The sequence below is a fragment of the Lipotes vexillifer genome, unplaced genomic scaffold (assembly GCF_000442215.2).
Source record: "Lipotes vexillifer unplaced genomic scaffold, Lipotes_vexillifer_v1.1 scaffold10, whole genome shotgun sequence".
NCBI classification, from domain to species: domain Eukaryota; kingdom Metazoa; phylum Chordata; class Mammalia; order Artiodactyla; family Lipotidae; genus Lipotes; species Lipotes vexillifer.
The window spans coordinates 951403-970795 of record NW_006792541.1 but is presented as its reverse complement, the minus strand read 5'-3'; positions in this window follow the sequence as shown (position 1 = coordinate 970795).

The following is a 19393-nucleotide window of genomic DNA, read 5'->3' as shown; positions in this document are numbered from 1 at the left end:
GGGGGCGGGAAGGAAACTAGAACGTGTTAGATGACAAAGGTGAGCTGACTGGAAAAGGAGGGTTCTGAACTCTTGACTTTCTCTGAGGTGAATAGAAGGGTGAAATTTTTCAGCAAGAACAGTCTGGGTTAAAACCTAGACCCTTATAGCCAGGAATTGCCAGAAAGGTAAACATCTTTTGATGAACTCCAGGTTGACTATGGCTGAAAGGAAAGGAAGTCCTAGCTCACTGTGGTTTTAAGACGATTTGAGGCAAGGTGAGCTCAGCTTCTCCAGCTACCAGTAAGATTCCACAGACATGGCCCACTTCCACCACCTGGTGACCACACACTTAAATTGCAAGGCCTGCTTTTAGAAGCCGGGGGACAACCTTTGGCTGAATGGAGAAAGCCCATGAAATTAACTTATAGCAAAAAACTGCGAATTTTTTTAACCTAGAAATAATAACTGATCATTCTAGATCAACCTATACTGATCACTCTCTTCTGTGCATTAGTGTACCTTTTTTGATGTGTTTTTTGAACAATACCTGGTAGGTACTGAACTGCTCTTGACTTGACAACGGACGTTAAATAAAAGTCAACTGACTGTTCAACAGCAGGGAAGACCTAATAACATCTTCTCCTGGATCCCTGAAGACCTTTAAACCAGGCCCCAGAAGAAGCTGGAGCTCAGCTAGCTTGCTACAAAGACAGAGTTTGGTTTTGCTCCCCTGGTGTGATCTGAAAAGCCAAGGAAGACCCACCTCTGAAGTGCAAAGGACCCTAAAATCCCTGCATTAGTAACCAGATCTATTTCCTTTCGAGTGTTCTCTTTGAAAAGCTAGACACCCATTGTGAAGGGGGAGCTGTTAATTCATTAGCACTTCCATGTGAAAAACTGTCTTAGCCATGCCCTTAGAGGGTCCTGGGAGAAGGGTGAGAAGAGGGCCCAAAATGGGGAGGAAAGGGCTTCACATAAGCTCTTTCTGATTATCCTGGGCCAACAGGGTCAGGGAGGACCCCTGGTGAGAGCCTTGCACAGGGTGACCTGCTTCACCCCAGGCTGCAGGAACATTGACAGAACTGTTGGCCAGCTCACCAGAGAAAGCAATGTGTGGAGTGACTGGATGACACTGGGGGAAAGGCTAAGAAAGAGTGATTCCCTCAGGATCCCACAGACATTCCCTAGCTGGGGGACACTTTTGTTTCTTTAAAGCAGAGCGTGCAAGGCTTGTGGGCCCGATCCTCTCCAAAGATATGAATTGCTTAATTCTCAATATATAAAATCAGGAGATTTCACATAAAAATCTGGATTTCCAGCTTTTCCTGAAAAAAGAATAAGAATGAGGAGAATGATGAGGAGTCCGGCATTTTTCTCTGACAGGGACTGGCTGGAACTGACTGGGGGCTGCTCCCCTGGGAGAAATGCGCTCGCTCCACGTACCACAGTGCCCACCTGGCCCACATGCCTCATTTACGTTCCTGGCCTGGGTCTGAAACCACTTGAGGTTGCAACTCAGCTTTTAAACAATAATTAAAACAATGAGAAGAATCCTGCAACTATCAGTAATAGCCAGTTATTTAATGTTACTACAAGCCAGACATTGTGCTAGTGATGTTATCCAAAGATTATCATTAATTCTCACAAAAACAATGGTGTTGGGACTTCCCTGGTGGCGCAGTGGTTAAGAATCCACCTGCCAATTCAGGGGACATGGTTCGATCCCTGGTCCAGGAAGATCCAGCCTGCCATGGAGCAACTAAGCCCGTGCTCCACAACTACTGAGCCTGTGCTCTAGAGCATGCGAGCCACAACTACTGAGCTTGTGTGCCACAACTACTGAGCCTGCGCTCTAAAGCCTGTGAGCAACAGCTACTGAAGCCCGCGCACCTAGAGCCTGTGCTCCGCAACAAGAGAAGCCACCGCAATGAGAAGCCCACGCACCACAACGAAGACCCAACGCAGCCATAAATAAATAAATAAATAAATAAATAAATAAATAAATAAATAAAAATTAAAAAAAATAAAACACAACAGTGTTTATATTCCGATATTAGAGAGAAGGAAACCATGGGACAAGGGAGAGTTTTATATTCACATGTTCCTTTTCATACTTGTTTAGAATATTGCCACTGTAGATGTTCTTGGGTATTTATTACATAATTTGTATTTATTTGTCTTTATTCTCATTTCATTATAGATGCAGGTAAAAATGACTAGTACTACATTCCCTTTCAATGTAAGCAACAACCTAACTCTGTCTGTAGCACCAAAATCACCACCAAACTGCACATCCTACCTTGTCTCACCTCTGCTACAATTCAAGATTCAGAGCAACACCCCTCTAACTTTTCCCATCTTGCCCAGGAGATAATGGATTTTCTAAGACTTCTTTCTAAACCACAGATATTCATGGCTCCTTATTATTTTGCTAATTCATTAACAGCTATGCTGTATTTCAAATGACCAAGTACATGTGTGCCAACAGGGAAAAAAGAGGCATTTCCATTTGTACCCATTTATTAACAATGAAAATCAATTTAAGCTGTTGTTTCTCTGGCTGTGAGGGGTAATCCTTAGGGAGCCAGTGGAGGAAGGCTCAGAGGGCAGCAAATGGAGTGTTCCTTTTTTTTTTAACCCAGTTTTATTGAGATATAATTGGTATACAGCACTGTATAACTTTAAGTTGTACAGCATAATGATTTGACTTCCATACATCATGAAATGGTTACCACAATAACTTTAGTGAACATCCATCATCTCATATAGATACAAAATTAAAGAAATAGAAAACATTTATTTTCCTCGTGATGAGAACTTGTAGGATTTACTCTTTTAATGACTTTTTTTTTCTTTTTTTATTTATTTTGGCTGTGTAGGGTCTTCGTTGCTGCACGCAGGCTTTCTCTAGTTGCGGCAAATGGGGGCTACTCTTCATTGTGGTGCACGAGCTTCTCATTGTGGTGGCTTCTCTTGTTGTGGAGCATGGGCTCTAGGCACGCAGGCTTCAGTAGTTGTGGCACATGGGCTTAGTTGCTCCATGACATGTGGAATCTTCCCGGACCAGGGCTCGAACCTGTGCCCCCTCCGTTGGCAGGCGGATTCTTAACCACTGTGCCACCAGGGAAGTCCCTTTAATGACTTTAATATACAACATACATCAGTGTTAACTATGTTTATCATGTTGTACATTACATCCCTAGTACTGACTGCTGTGGCTAGGACTTTGTTTTATTCAAACTATGTTGAATAAAAGTGACAAGAGTGGGCATCCTTGTCTTCTTCCTGATCTTAGAGGAAAGCTTTCAGCTTTTCACCATTGAGTGTGATGTTAGCTGTGGGCTTGTTGTATGTGACCTTTATAAGGCTGAGGTATGGTCCCTCTATACCCACTTTGTTGAGAGTTTTTATCATGAATGGATATTGAATTTTGTCAAAAGCTTTTTCTGCATTTATTGAGATGATCATATGATTTTTGTTCTTCAGTTTGTTGATGTATCACATTGATTGATTTGTGAATATTGAACCATCCTTGCATCCCTGGGATAAATCCCACTTGATCATGGTGTATGATCCTTTTAATGTATTGTTGGATTTGGTTTGCCAGTATTTTGTTGAGGACTTTTGAATCTGTGTTCATCAGTGATATTGGCCTGTATTTTTTGGTCATATTTTGCCTAGTTTTGGTATCAGGTGATGCTGACCTTACAGAATGTGTTCGAAAGCATTTCTTCCTCTGCAATTTTTTGGAATAGTTTGAGGAGGATAGGTGTTAACTTTTCTTTAAATGTTTGGTACAATTCACCTGTGAAGCCATCTGGTCCTGGACTTTTGTTTGTTGGGAGTTTATTTGTTTCTGATTCAATTTAATTACTGGTAACTGGTCTGTTTATATTTTCTATTTCTTTGGAGATTGTACGTTTCTAAGAAATTGTCCATTTCTTCTAGGTTATCCATTTTATTGCCATATAATTGTTCATAGAGGTCTCTTATGAGGCTTTGTATTTCTCTAGTGTTAGTTGTAACTTCTTTTTCATTTCTGATTTTATTTATTTGCACCCTCTCTCTGTTTTTCTTGATGAGTCTGGCTAAAGGTTTATCAATTTTTTTTATCTTTTCAAAGAGCCAGCTCTTAGTTTCATTGATCTTTCCTATAGATTTTTAGCCTCTATTCATTTATTTTTGCTATGATCTTTATGATTTCTTTCCTTCTACTAACTTTGGGTTTTGATCTTTCTTCTCTATTTGCTTTAGGTGTAAGGTTAGGTTTTTTGTTTGAGATTTCTCTTGTTTCCTGAGGTAGGCTTGTATCACTGTAGATTTCCCTCTTCAAACTGCTTTTGCCACATCCCATAGATCTTGGATCATTATGTTTTCATTATCATTTGTTTACAGGTGTTTTTTGATTCCCTCTTTGATTTCTTCAGTGACCCATTAGTTGTTTAGTAACATATTGTTTAGCCCTCATGTGTTTTGTTTTCTGCAGTTCTTTTCTTATAGTTGAGTTCTAGTCCCATAGGGTTGTGGTCAGAAAAGATGGTTGATATGATTTCAATCTTAAATTTACTGAGACTTGTTCTGTTGCCTAGTATGTGAACCATCCTGGAGAATGTTCCATGTGCACTTGAGAAGAATGTGTATTCTGCTGCTTTTGGATGGAGTGTTCTATATGTATCTATTAAGTCATTTGTTCTAATGTGTCATTTAAGGCCAGTGTTTCCTAACTGATTTTCTGTCTGGATGATCTGTCCATTGATGTAAGTGGGGTGTTAACATCCCCTACTAGTATTGTGTTACTGTCAATTTCTCCCTTTATGTCTATTAATATTTGCTTTATGTATTTAGGTGTTCCTATGTTGGGTGCAAATATATTTACAATTGTTATATCTTTTTCTTGAATTGATCCCTTGATCATTATGTAATAGCCTTCTTTGTCTCTTGTAAGTCTTTATTTTAAAGTCTGTTTTGTCTGATGTAAATATTGATACCCTGGCTTTCTTTTGATTTCCATTTGCAATGGAATATCTTTTCCCATCCCCTCACTCAGTCTGTGTGTGTCTTTAGATCTGAATTGAGTCTCATGTAGGCAGTATATATCTTGTTTTTATATCCATTCATCCACTATGTATCTTTTTTCTTTAATTAAAAAAATTTTTTTTAGGCTGTGCCACGCAGCATGAGGGATCTTAGTTCCTCAACCGGGGATCAGACCCGTGCCCCCTGCAGTGGAAGCACGGAGTCCTAACCACTGGACTGCCAGAGAATTCTCCACTATATATCTTTTGATTGGAGCATTTAGTCCATTTACATTTAAAGTAATTATTGATAGATATGTACTTATTACCATTTTGTGAATTGTTCTTAGGTTGTTTTATAGTTCTTTTTTGTTTCTTTCTTTTTCTTTTGCTCTCTTCCTTTGTGAGTTGATAACTATCTCTAGTTTTATGTTTGGATCTCTTATAGATTTTTGTTTTGTGGTTACCATGAAGTTTATATATATGTAATTATTTTAAGTTGATGCTCTCTTAAGTTTGAATGCCTTTTAACAGCCCTGCATTTTTACTCCCACACCCCACATTTAATGTTTTTGGCATCATATTTTACATCTTTTTGTTATGTGTCTCCTTTAACTAATTATTGTGGATATTGATGATTTTACTACTTTTATCTTTTAACCTTTCTCCAAGTTTATAAGTGATTGATCTACTACCTTTGCTGTTAGTTTGATCATGTATTATGTGATTAATGAAAAACAAACTCTCCCAATGACACATCTTTTGATATTCCACAAACTTTGTAACTTTCTCTTCTTCCTTCTCTTTTTCTTTATTTGTTTCAACCTCAGTGATTTTCTTTTTATCATTTTATTTCTTATCAAAGTTATCTATGATCATAAAGAGTCAAATACAAGGTTTGTTACAAAAATGGCAGATACCTCACACTTCATTTCCTAAGACAACCCCTTTCAAATCTCCAAATAACAACCTTATACTGTATTCTATATATTTTTCAATTTTATATTTTATTTATCAACTTCCTACTATGGAAGATAAGGATTTAGCTACCTTCTCTCTCTCTCTCTTTTCCTCTCTCTCTCTCTCTCTCTCTCTCTCATACACACACACACACACACACACACACACACACTCTCTCTCTATCTCCCCATCTTCCCAAAATAGGTAAATAATTTTTGTTAGTTAAGTATTTAGTGTTGAATGAATCAAGGTCCAGTCAGGAGTCAGAAACTGCACAGTGATTTGTAGAGGGAAAGTTTAACATAAGAATTATTAACTGCAATATAGGATCATCTATGGAAGAACGAGAACTCTGGAATATACCCTAGAGATGAACAAAGCTACTCAAGGAAGAAACATCCCTTCCTGAGGCTGAGATGGCAGAGAAGTATACGGAGTTGCTCCAGGCCAGAGCGGGTCAACAGTTACTGGACAAGCAGGAGACACTGCTCCAGGGTGCAGGTGGGTAGAAAAGCATGGCCAGGACTAGCAAGCAGAAGAAGCCTCTCTGAAGGGCTGTCAGGCCAGGGCTCAGAGGCCAACCACTGGGGTGCTGGCATGATTCAGTGGGAATCTACTCACTGGAGTGCTGCAAAAATTTGTTAGGAAGCTCTCTATGAGGTACCACTGAAACTTAATATAGGTGAATGCCACTGAATGTCTTCCACAACCCATCCATAGCTGGCAACCAAACAGTAGGAGCAAAAAGGAAAACAGAAAACACTGGTACTGGGAAGAGAAGCCTCTTCCTCCTGCAGTTTCCCTCCAGTGCCCTCTACTGACAAAGCTTTTAACACCATGTTAGCGCAAAGGAGGAACTGAGGATCCAGGTCAATATTCACAGGTCAAGAAATGGAGTTTGAATCTGGGGCCAAAGGCAACAAATTGCTAACTGGTATAAGTGTTTATCTTCTATGATTGTAAAAAATCTTACTGACAGCTGAGCCCTGTAGTGTACTATAATCACTTCTCCTTCCCTACTTGGTTTTTTGTTTTTTCTTGAATTAATAATTGACTTTGTTGTTTTTGTTTCTTTAATTATCACCAATCCCCCAATTCCCCCCCAAGTTATGTAAATCTCCCCTCCACTGAGGGAGCAATAGTCTCAGTCCTAATTCTGGCAACTTTCAGTAGGAGAACCACTAGTTAGGTGAGGAAAGCTTGGCAGCAGAGACCATCGTTATTATTTGAGGAACTTCATGCATCTTCAACAGGATTCCCCACAATGGCCTTGGGGCCAATTCACAGAAGCCACTGACTCTTTTCTCTACCATCTCCTTTCTTCCCCCGAGGGATGATCTCACAAATGCTGTGCCCTCTCCTTCATTAACTCACTGCTCTCCTGGCTTCTCAGCATCCCATTTATTAATTAAAACAGAGCAGTAGGGCCTCCCTGGTGGCGCAGTGGTTGAGAGTCCGCCTGCCGATGCAGGGGACATGGGTTCGTGCCCCGGTCCGGGAGGATCCCACATGCCGCGGAGCGGCTGGGCCCGTGAGCCATGGGCGCTGAGCTTGCGCGTCCGGCGACGGGAGAGGCCACGACAGTGAGAGGCCCACATATCACAAAAAAAAAAAAAAAAAAAAAAAAAAAAAACAGAGCAGTAAATATGACTGATAAGCATGAACAGTGGAACAATACGCTGTATTAAAAACAAGGAAAAGAACAACTGTGACATAATTCAGACCCATGCCATCAACCTCTAACCCCTTGAAAAGGTCTCTGAAACTTTCTGGAATTTCCACAAAAGTCATTCTCTTTGTACTAAACTTTCAACTTCCTTAAGGACTATCATTCTAGTTAAACAGACCGTGTCTTATTAAGTTCTATTGCTTTCCTCTTTTAATCACTAGTATCATATCTGAAAAGTATCCCTTGTAACAAATGTATATAATTTCAACAACTTCTCATAGAAAATGTGCATAATTTCAATCAAACAAAAAATCTATAGTTAGGCTGGTTCTCACCACTACTTAGAATCTTATCTTTATGGTGACATAATTTCTGAGTTTTGAACCACTGACTTAGAAACAGACCTTTGAAATTCAACACATTTGTGGATTGGAAACTACTCATTTTCAAGGTCTGACTGTGAAATAGAAAAATTACTTTCACAATATTAGTTATAATGTATCATGTAATATCACACCTTATATACAACACATAAATTTATGTATTAACTCAACAAATTTGTATTCCATCTCAAAATTATTTGCATCACAAATGTTTGTTTTGTTGTCATGCACTTTTTACTGCCTGGAAACACAGGGCCAAGACACATAGTAGGAGCTTAAGAAAGGCATTGGATTAAATGGGAATTTTAATCCAATTGAATATTTGACCATTAAAATCACTTTATACTTGTTATTGTACTATTATATACTGTGTTATGTTATTTTAGAATTAGGATTATTAATGTATAATATACCAGCATTGTGTGTAGTTATAAATTACTGAGTCTGTTTCATAAGATTTAGAACTCGCCTTTCTGCAGTTTGATGCTTTACCCCTACCCTTCATTCCCAGGCACAAATATTTCATGCTGGCTTGTGAAGAACACTAAGTGGCCCCAACAGATAAAGCCCAAGGTTTTTAAAGTTCAAATATCTAAATAGTTTTCTTCCATGGATAGTGTTTTTCCATTGGTTTTGAAAATCAGATAACTTTAGGATTCAAAGGAATGTGAAAGCTGTAAGTACACATTCATATGGGTTGATGGTAAATTGCTATACACAGAATGCCGTTCAAGCCTGAAATATTAAGGAAACTCATTGTTTCCTTAAAAAAAAAAAGTTGGCTTTAGTTGTTGGTCTTTTACTGAATGAATGGATTTTCCAGAAAGACAAAAAGTAGTTTTCTACAACTAGCAGAGAAAGGGAAGGAGGAAAACTGGTTTCAACAGGCCAGTATTCAGATAATGGCAAATCCAGGACTCCTGTCTGGTTAAAAGCTTATGTCCTTAGAGACTATTTTTTTTTTTTTTTTTTTTTTTTTTTACGCGGGCTTCTCACTGTTGTGGCCTCTCCTTTTTTTTTTTTTTTTTTTTTTTTTTTTTTTGTGATATGTGGGCCTCTCACTGTCGTGGCCTCTCCCGTCGCCGGACGCGCAAGCTCAGCGCCCATGGCCCACGGGCCCAGCCGCTCCGCGGCACGTGGGATCCTCCCAGACCAGGGCACGAACCCGTGTCCCCTGCATCGGCAGGCGGACTCTCAACCACTGCGCCACCAGGGAAGCCCTTTAGAGACTATTTTGAAGCTGTTATTTGAAGAATAAAATGGTAAACAAAGTGCTTTAACTGGCAAGAAAACAGAGTCAGAACTTACCCCAAATTATATTCCAGAATGATTAAAATTTGAGTGTAAAATAAGGCAAATATATAAAAGTTTAAGAAGAAAGTGTATGTACATGTTTATGTATCTCTGGTGAAAGAGGCCTTGCTAAGCTAACATATCACTGAAGACAAAAGGCATCAAGAATATGACTGACAGATTAGACCACATGAAAATCCAAATTTTTCCTGTTACGGACTGAATGTTTGTGTCTCCATAAAAGCCATAAGTCCTAACCCTCAATGTGATAGTATTTGGAGATGGGACCTTTGGAAGGTAGTTAGGGTTAGATAAGGTCAAGAGAGTGAGGCCCTCATGACCTTATAAGAAGAGACACCAGAGAGCTTGTTCTCTCCGTGCCGTGTGAGGACACAGCAAGAAGGTAGCCATCGTTGAGCTTGGAAGAAAGCTCTCTCCAGAAATTGACCATGCTGACACCTTGATCTTGGAGCTCTAAACTCCAGAACTGGGAGAAAATAAATTTCCGTTGTTTAAGGTACCCAGATTATTCTATTTTGTTATGGCAACTCAAGCGGACTAACACACAGCCTAAAGAAAGTTTAAAAACCAGAAATGTGAAGGAAAAGATTTGCAACATACGTAATAGGCAACACGTCTATAATTCCAAAATATATGATTTTTGTTTTACAAATCCACTAGAAAAATACAAATATCTTAATAGCAAAATGAGCAAAGGTCACAGAAAGATAATTTATCAAAGAACTACAGATTGTCAATAAATAAAACATGCTCTATATCATTACTGTGACAGGTAGAAAAATGACCCACCAGAGATGTCATGTCCTAATCCCTAGAACCTGTGACAGCAAAAGAGATTTTGCAGAAGTGATTAGGGATTTTGAGATGTGATATTATTCTGGGATATCTGGGTGGTCCCAAAGTAATCACAAGGGTCCTTATAAGTGAAAGAGGGAGGCAGGTGGGTCAGAATCAGAGCAGGAGATGTCAGGAGAGAAGCAGAAGTTAGATGATGGAGGAAGGGGCCACAAGCCAAGGAATGCAGGAGGCTTCTAGAAGAAAGAAATAGATTCTTCTGTTTCAACATAATAAATTTATGTTCTTTTAAGCTACCAAGTTTGTGATAATTTATTACAGCAGCAATAAAGAAAGCAATATAATGACTAATCAAAGAAATAGAAATTTTAAAGATGATTTTGCCTTTAGAGCGCTATAAAGGCAAAGTGTTGGTGTGGGAAACACAGGCACACATATGCTCTTCGTAGGAATGTAAATTAGTATACCCCTTCAGGAGTCATTTGGCAGTATGTATCAGATCTTTAAACACGCATACTCTCTGACATAACAATTTTAATTTTCCTTGACTATGTCCTAAAGCACTGGATTTCCAGCTGCATTTAGTGATGGAACTCTTTCTTCTCCCCAAATGGAGCAGAGAGACGTGAACCTATGATTGTCGAAGGAAGATTAAGGGCTGAAGCCCTGCAGCCCTCACCTCACCCCTGCAGGAGCACCTCACACATTTCCACGGGCTCCATGGAACACACTTTGAGAACCACTGTCCTGGGGGAAGAACTGGACAAGCAAACCAAAGACCCCCCAACACACAAGGATGTTTATCACAACATTGTTCATAATCGCAAAAAATTAGAAACCACCTACATGGCCCTCAAAAAAGTGACTTATGGTTTATTTATAAGCAGTATACAATACTATGTACCTATTAAAAATGATGACATGCAACTATATTGACATGGAAAGAGTTATGCATTTATGGAGTGGGAATAGGCTGTAAAACATCTTTGCATGGTAAGGTTCATTTCTTAAATATATACATACAGATAAGCATAGAAAAGACATCTAAGGGGATATAGATCAAAGCATTAACAGTGGTCATCTCTGTGTGGTGGAATTAAGATGAGTTTTACTTTCTTTCTTACACCTTTATGTGTTTTAAAATATGAATACATATTACTTTTATAATCAGAAAAAAAATCTGGCTGGGGACCTCCCTGTTGGTACAGTGGTTAAGAATCCACCTTCCAATGCAAGGGACGTGGGTTTGATCGCTGGTCGAGGAACTAAGATCCCCATGCCACAGGGCAACTAAGCCCACGTGCTCTGGAGCCCGCGCGCCACAACTAGAGAGAAGCCCGCACGCTGCAACTAGAGAGAAGCCCATGCACCACAACGAAGAGCCTGTGCGCCGCAACGAAAGATCCTGCACGCCGCAGTGAAGATCCCGCATGCCACAACTAAGACCTAACTCAGCCAAATAAATAAATAATTAATCAATAAATAAAGAAAAGAAAAAAATCTGGCTGTACCTTGAATACCAACGAGCAGGCAAATGAAGGAATGGCTAGAATATGCGTGGGTTGGGGGAAGCTGAGAGAGGGAGAGAGAGGGAAGTGCTAGAGTGAGATAGAAGCAGATATTTAAGGTGAGGACGTTTGAACAAAGCCGTCAGTGTTGTGTATCTTCCACTTCCCCTGCTAACTCCTCTTTTTCCCTTTTCCTTTCTGCTCTGTGCGTGGGGTGGTAACACTTAGGGTCACTCAATATGGGACTTACTCCACCACCTACTTTTTCCCCAGTCTCATGCCTAAGAAATGGGGAGCTTTCCTGGTGTCAAGGCACTGGCCGGTGGGATGTCATCGGATATCACTCCTGGGACACCCCATTGCTCCTCTGTTCTCAGAGAGCAATTCAAGAGTTTCAGTGGTTCCTTCTCCTTCTATGCTGTCCATAGGCACACAGGTATTGTTCTGCTCTTCCTGTCATGTGCTGGGGTGTAGGCAACTGGGAGGCTGCCTGAGCCCCATCATCACATCATATGTACAGCCACTGCTTCTCTAGGTCTGGCCACTCCCTTAGGGCTCTGCCAGGGAAACACGACACACTGCTGCTCCCACACTGACCTTCCATGATGTATCTTACAGTCTTGCCGGGTCCCAGCTTGTGGTCCAGGCTACAGGGCCTCCCCCTTTGGGACCCACCAATACCCACCCTTAAATTGTTCCCCCAGCAGCTCTACTGCCCCCCAGTCTAGGAAAGGTACTTTCTAGTCTGATTGTGGGGAAGCTTTCTCCTTATACATTCTCCTAAATATTTGGTTTAGTAGTTATTTAATCTATGCATGCTCACCTGTAAGGCCAATTTGATAGTGATAATTGTGAATTTGGTACAAAACCTAATTATATCGAAAAAGTTCAGCCTCGTGACAGGTGAATATGTAGAGACTGTTAACAGAGTCATTTTTTGTATTGTCTAATTTTCTCTTTCACACACTTTATACAGTTGGGTGCATCTAAAACTTTGGGGAGAACAGGCTTAAAGTAGACTTACGGTACATTTCATTAAATACAATACCATACTAAAGATGCTCAACACTGCTAACGATGAGAGAAATGCAAATCAAAACTACACGGAGGTATCACCTCACACCAATCAGAATGGCCGTCATGAAAAAGTCTAAAAATAATCAATGCTGGAGAGGGTGTGGAGAAAAGGGAGCCCTCCTACGCTGTTGGTGGGAATGTAAATTGGTACAGCCACTATGGAGAACAGTATGGAGGTTCCTTAGAAATCTAAAAATAGAGTTATCAAATGACCCAGCAATCCCACTCCCGGGCATATATACAGAAAAGATGAAAACTCTAATTCTAAAAGATACGTGAACCCCAATGTTCATGGCAGCACTATTTACAATAGCCAAGACATGGAAGTAACCTAAATGTCCATCAACAGAGGAGTGGATAAAGAAGATGTGGTACATACATATATACAATGGAATATTACTCAGCCATAAAAAGAATGAAATAATGCCATTTGCAGCAACATAGATGGACGTAGAGTTTATCATACTGAGTGAAGTAAGTCAGACAGAGAAAGACAAATATCATATGATACAACTTATATGTGGAATCTAAAAAATGATACAAATGGACTTATTTACAAAACAGAAACAGACTCACAGACATGGAAAACAAACTTACGGTTATCAAAGGGGAAAGGGGTGGGGAGGGATAAATTAGGAGTTTGGGATTAACAGATACACACTACTATATATAAAGTAGATAAACAATAAGGACCTACTGTATAGCACAAGGAACTCTACTCCATATCTTGTAATAACCCATAATGGAAAAGAATCTGAAATATATATATATATATATATATATATATATTCATATATTTGAATCACTTTGCTGCACACCTGAGATATTGTAAATCAACTACACTTCAAGTTTAAAAACATACTGTACTTCTACAAATGGAAAACCTGTACATTCCTTCTCTTTCAAAGTAATTTAACCTAAAGTCTCCCAATCTGAGTATGTACAAGTCTCACAAATTAGAACTTTTTCAAGTCACTTATTTGGAGAGGATCTGCTAGGGCTGCAGATACAATTTTCTGCCACTAGATGTCTCTGAGTCTTAAAGAAGCACAATAATGAGGTCTTCGTCTATTTATACACACAGATCACCTACGTCCCTGTTACAGAGTTTCATAATCCTCTTATGTAATGCAGGGTTGTCAGTTACAGTTAATCATCATTTGGGAAATGGACAGGCGGGCGCCTCAAGAGCTCCATGCCCCCAACACAAGGCCGGAAGTGTTGAGAGATGGGTCTGTTCCTGTGTGACCCTGCAGAAACCCACAACCCTGAAATGTGTCCCTGCGTTGGGCAGGGAAGGCATGGACAAGGAAATTGGGCAGAAGAAACAAGGAGCTGCCTGGGGCATGTGACCAGACGGATGTGGAGACCAAATCCTCCTTTTTCTTACCGCTTGGAACCAGCAGAGGAGCTAGTGGGCTGAGTAGTATCTCAGCCTTGCATGTCTCCCCTGCCTGCAGGCACTTCTTAAAACCCTGATGCCTGGGACACCTGCCCACCCCTCCTGAACAGGGAACCCAACAGTCAGCAAAAGCCACAGAATGCTCCCCAGCCTCCTTAGCACCTGTCAGGCCATCTCATCAGTCTGCTTTCTGTGATGTTTACATGGATGCGTCTGTTAGTCTAGACCGGGACCCCCAGCGGGCGAGGACCCTTCAACTTTGCAGCCCTACGCCCTGCACCCAGTGCTTTTACACAGTAGGTGTACAGTGAACATCTGTTGAAACCAAAGTGTGATCGTTGAAGTGTGAAAATGATGAAATTATTCTCTCATGAGTTTTTGAATCTTAAGAAAAGAGCTCAGATCCTCCTCTAAGAGAAACTGCCTTTAATGAATGCACCCCACCACCCCCATAGTTATTTGGAGGCTGATTTAAGCAGCTTTTTAAAGCCTAGCATTTCAGCACAAGGGTTAACGGTATGAACTCTGGAGTAAGATTGGGGTAGATCTCAGCTCCAGTATTTATTAGTTCTGTGATCTTGTGGTCAGGGCTAGGTAATCTTTAGCTCAGTTTGGGCTTTTGTAAAATGGGAATAATAATAGCACTCATTTCACAGATTTGTTGTACAGACTCAGTAGGTTAATACTCATAGCACCGTTAGCCCAGCTCCTGGTACGTAGCAGCTGCTCAACAGTGGTTAAGACCTAGGGGCCAAAGCGAGAATGCCTCAGTTCAAACCCTTCTCCTGTAACTAGGACAAGTTACCTAAACTCTCTTAGGCCTCGGTTTCTTCATCTGTAAAGTGGGGGTAACACTGCTTGCCCCATAGGGTTGGTGTGGGAAATCAGTGGGACAGGAAGCTACCGGCACACCTTAGCTGTGATTATCAGTACCCTTCAGCACTTACAACATTAAGTAAACAGCCCGTGGATAGGTCGGTCAGGAGATGGGGAATCAGTCATCACACTAACAGTCACAATACTGGCAACCCCCTTACCTTTTCAACTCCTTCCTTCTGTATGATTTTGTAAAGTATTTTTATATTTATTATTTCACTTGGTTCAAAAAACCCCTCCAGCTCACTTTAATCATCCACAGGTGGGTGGTGGCTCGTGAAACACGTGGTTCCAGTCTAGTCCCTCATCAGAGCCACATGGAGAGCCAGGAACGGAGACAGCTGGGCTGAGGGAAGGAGGGGAGGGAGAAGAGGTCGGGAGTGGCTTGAGAGCTTTACCCAAGCCATTGGTTGCTGTCCTTTTCCAGTTGGTGGTGCTTTTAGTAATACAATGAAAGCTATGAATACTCACCCAGAAAACTGGACAGGCACACATTTTCATAGAGCTGATGTTGCCAGAGCTGCTCTAGGTCTTTGCTCACAACCCTCCAACCGGCACCTTTAGCAGAGTCAACATACATCTTTAAGTTAAAGCGTCCAGAGGTTAGAAAGGAAGCTACAAACAAACAAACAAAAGCCAGATGGAACCAGCTGGGACCAAGATGGCGACGAATCTGACCTCCAACAGACACCTTTAGTCTCATTATACTCTGATTTTACTACATCAGCATATAAAATGACACACCTATCCACGACCATGACCCAACAGTGAGGACCAGACAGGATGAAAAGAGGGTGGCACCCACTCCCTCAGAAGAAGCCCTGCCCCTTCCCCAGTCGACTAATGCATATGCCTCCCCGCCGTTAGCCTCACTCGTCCTCCCTTTGTCTTTACTCTACAGTTAAATGTCTCTCGCCACGTGGGTGAGAAGTTAGCCTGTGAACTTAGTTCCCGCTTCTCCATTCTTTGGTCACTGAATAAAGTTTGCGCTGTCTCCGTCTTGGTTATTTGTCTACTTGAACCTGAACAGAAAAAGCAGCTTTCCCCTCCAATGCAGAGCCTCAGCCAGCCTAGGGCCTGAGCTAGGTCCCTATGACTTAATTCGGTAACATTTACACAGGGTCAGATTGAGATCTATGGCAAGCAAGCTATCGTTTTGCATCCCCTTCAAATCAGTTTTTAACAAATATTTAATATTTATTAGCAGTAGCAGAGAGAAACAAATTTTATATAAATAAAACTCCTGGGACTTCTCTGGTGGCGCAGTGGATAAGACTCCATGCTCCCAATGCAGGGGGGCTGGGTTCAATCCCTGGTCAGGGAACTAGATCCTACATGCATGCTGCAGCTAAGAGTTCACATGCCACAACGAAGGAGCCAGCGAGCCGCAAGTAAGACCCAGCATAACCAAATAAATAAATAAATAAATAAAATTCCTGCACCTCTTTGTGCTTGAGTTTAGAATTTACTCATATCCATGCAGTTTTCTGAACTTCTTGAATTCATCTGAAAGCTAGTGAAATAAATTACTAGCTTCTGGTAACCAGCACAGCTCCATGATTTATTCCATTGACTGCGAATGTCAAGTAGCTGGCTGCTGGCTGGGCACCGTGCAAAAACACTCAACAGAAAGAACCCCAGTGAGGAATGTTCTCTTTCTTTGCTAGAGGCTGAGAACAGGGGCAGTTGAGGTGTTTCCACTTGGGCAAGTGCTGCCTGTGGAAACTTTAATCAGGAGGCGCCATCTTTCTGAATCCTCCAGTGCCATTTGGGGACACGTTACAGATGACACCTGTGACCTACCCACCCTGTAGTCCATATTTGGGCTCAGGGCCCACGTTGAGACACGTGGACCAGACAGTCCGGGTTTAAACACCAAGGAGGTCAGCAGTAGCTCTGTGTATGCACAAATCCCTCTCTCTTCACCTGAAGTTCACAGTGATGGGTAAAGGGAGAGAGAACAGGAAACTTGTGACTCTACCTGAAAGCCAAGGAGGAAGAAAGCACCGGGCGTCCATGGAAGCTCTGAGAAGGAGAGTCAAGTCAAGTGGGGCTGCCCTGTAGCTCCACGATTGTCTGTAAAGCTGACATACCTGAGCTGGCCTGAGCCACTCCCCACTGCCAGCCCCGGCCCGTGTCTCCGGTTCTGAGCGCTAGGTCGGGGCACAGGCTCTTTAAGGCCAAAGGGGAAGAGGCTGAGGCAGCTGTGGAGTACACTGTTCGTGATTTAGCTGCACGGGGTCTTGGAATCAGCTGACACAGGAAGCAGCTCTCAGACCTCCTGCCGGCCTGGCTCCATTTCTGGGCCTCCCGTTCCGCCTGCTTGCAGAGGATGGCCAGGGTGGGTTGGCTGGGAAAGCAGGGGGAGTTTTCGCATCAGTTTTCAGAGCCAGGAATCCACGGGTCTAATGTTATGAAGATCTGGTTCATCCCCAAAACACAGGGTGGTGCTTGTCAGCAAGTCTGCACCACAGAGGACGCTTTGTGTAGACCATCAGCTAAGCAGAGGGCTGGGGCCTCCCTGGCGGCTTTTGCTGATGCTGCCCAACTCCGTGCTGGGAGGGGGCAGGAAAGGACGGCCTCTAGGCTGCTCCCAGGCTGGGCGGGCAGCAACAGTTTAGCAGTCAGTATTGGAACGGTGTCATGCCTGAGGAGAAGGCGGCGTTCTGCACAGCAGTGGTTCTCAAAGTGGGGTCCTCCTCGCAGAGGTAGCTGCAAGCAGCTGGGAACTTGTAAGAAATGCACATTCTCGGGCCTCAGGTGCTCTGGGTGCGGGGCCTGGTGGACTAAGCCCTCCAGGGGATTCCGACGTGCACCTGAGTTTGCGAATCACTGGGAACGGGCCCCGCAGTCACATGCTAGCCTGCCTTCTCACACCGTGGGGACTCCCAGGTGCCAGCTGCCGAGCAGACAAGGGTCTAGCTGGGCAGTCCCAACATCCATTCCAGCACCTTCCCCTGAATTCAGGCTTGGGGATCAGTGCAGGGAAGCCAGGCCGGAGGCTGCTCTGTTAAATCCTGCACTGTCCCCAGCAGCCCCAGGTGGGACCCAGGAGCGCAGCTGGGAAGGCTGTCCCCTGAGGAGAGCGCTGGTCCCTGGCTCCTGGGTGGGGCTAGGGGGCTGGGTGACTCCACCCTCCCCTTCCTCCTTGGGCGCACCAGGCTTCTGCAGACACAGGTGATGGGGCTTCAGAGCAGGAGGCCGGGGTTATCAAATGCCAGAAGAGAAGGCCGCTACCCTCGCTCCTTCCGATGGCCTACTTACTCCAAGGCCAAACGGCTGGGGAGGCGGCTTGCCGTTTCTGTGCCGCCCTGGTGGCTGCGACAGGATGAATGTTCGTTATTGAAGACCCGGCTGTGCGTAAACATGGAGACACCAGTGCTTTGTCCTCTGCACCAGGAGAACAGCACCGGGGCCAAAGCAGACTCTTAGCTCACGTTTATAAGGTGAAGAGAGCGGTGGGGGATGCAGAGGCCCGCCGGGGTTACACCCAGCTCAGGGGACTCAGCCCCCAGCAGTCCAGAACCTGCAGAGAGACAGGAGGAGCCTAGAGGTGGTGCCCACCCCTCCTCCTGAGAGCCCACCTCACCCCTCTGGTGGCAGGTCCTGCACTCATAAGGTTAAAGCAGAGGGAGCAAGAGAGGACAAAATGCAGATTCTCTGAGCAGTTTGCTTTCATCTTGACCCTCTATTTACTGAAACACACATTCCTTAGCCCCCCAAAATTCAACAAACCACTTCCATTGGGAGAGTCCAAAATAAAAACAACCAATCACATAAACAACTCCCCAAATAAAGCTCTACAGCTCACCAGGTTCCACTTTTAAATATCCATTTGGCCAGGGAGAAACACTGCCTTTGCACAGTGGAGTAGTGGAGCAAACAAACCCTGGAGTCAGACTTTCTGGGTTTAAAACCCAGCTCTGCCACTTACCTGCTGTGTGACCTTAGGCATCTTACTTAACCTCTCTGTTCTCAGTTTCTCCCTCTGTAAAATGGGGATCTTAATAATAATAGCTACTTCTTAGGAGCATTATTAAAAAATGAGTTAATATACAGACAATGCTTAGAATAGTAGTTGGCATATATTTATATGTGTGCTATATGAGTGTTAAGTATGATTTCCAAGTGCGCTGTGGTGGCTTTGTGATAGGCCCGCATGGCTAGGCTGAACTACATTTCCCAGAATTCCCTTCCCTGTATAGTTTGGTTGAGCAATTTTGAGGGTGGAAGTGAATCAGCAACCAATTATCTGTGGGCTCATCTCCTGACGAGCAGCACCTGCTCTGTCTTCCCCTGGATCCTCCTTCAGCTGCTCTGACTCCTGGGCTGGGTGTATGTTTGGCCCCATGACCAAAGACGGCCACCTACTCCACACCACCAAGGGCAGAGGCAGCAAGAACAGGCACTGG